Genomic DNA, 846 nt, shown 5'->3' on the forward strand with positions numbered 1-846 from the left:
AGCCTGCAGTTGAACTATTGCCCTCTTTTAGGTTATCTCAGGTTTCTCTCTGACTGCCTTCAAAGGACAGAGTCCTTACACTCAGCCAGAAGCTCAAAGTACACCTTATAGAGCATGGAGACCAGTGAGAGGAGAATGGGAAGAATAGAGGAGTAGGGGCTAGAGTCAGCACATCACCTGAGATTGAGCTGCTCTCCTCAGGGAGTCCTCTGACTCCTCATTCTTTGCAAGAAGACTCAGCAAGGGGAGAGAAGAATGGAACTCCTTTATCAATTTGTTGACTAAAAAGCTAGGGGGCACCCAGATTTGAACTGGGGACCTCTTGATCTGCAGTCAAATGCTCTACCCCTGAGCTATACCCCCTGGTGTGCTAGTGAGGGACAATTAACACACTTCTCCTGTGCAGCCACACCCACAGACTCTGGCAGAGATGCTCCTTCAGGATGTTTTTCCCAGCCCTGCTTTTCTATTAACTCATCTCCCTACCATAGAAGAAACAACAGGTTCACTTTTCCCTCTCCCCTACGACTTCCTCATCCTTAGTACCTTGGTGAGGACAGTAATCTGGGGGAATATTCACCTCTCAGCTGGAAGGATCTATAGTGACATCTATGTTGTTTTGTTTGTTCATTTTTTTTTGTTTGTTTCTTGATGAGTACCTGAAAATAGAGACTCCAAATGACCAATGGCCTGGCCAAGGGTGCAACTTCTCAAAGATAGAACCCATAGTCACATGTCTGTATACTGGATCATAGCTTTTCCCACAAAACCACACTCTAGGGCACAGGCTGACCTTCTGTCTATCATCTCAATGTGTGTTCAACCTTTTTATCTCATGGTTGAGAG

At 45.7% G+C, this 846-nt stretch overlaps 1 non-coding gene across 1 annotated transcript; it reads right to left on the reverse strand.

Moving 5' to 3' along the window:
- Positions 1–291: 291 nt before the first annotated feature.
- TRNAC-GCA (transfer RNA cysteine (anticodon GCA)) lies at positions 292–363 on the reverse strand. Its single transcript has one exon. It is a non-coding gene; the product is annotated as a tRNA-Cys (tRNA).
- Positions 364–846: the final 483 nt, after the last annotated feature.

Source organism: Loxodonta africana, chromosome 3 (genome assembly GCF_030014295.1).
Source record: "Loxodonta africana isolate mLoxAfr1 chromosome 3, mLoxAfr1.hap2, whole genome shotgun sequence".
NCBI classification, from domain to species: domain Eukaryota; kingdom Metazoa; phylum Chordata; class Mammalia; order Proboscidea; family Elephantidae; genus Loxodonta; species Loxodonta africana.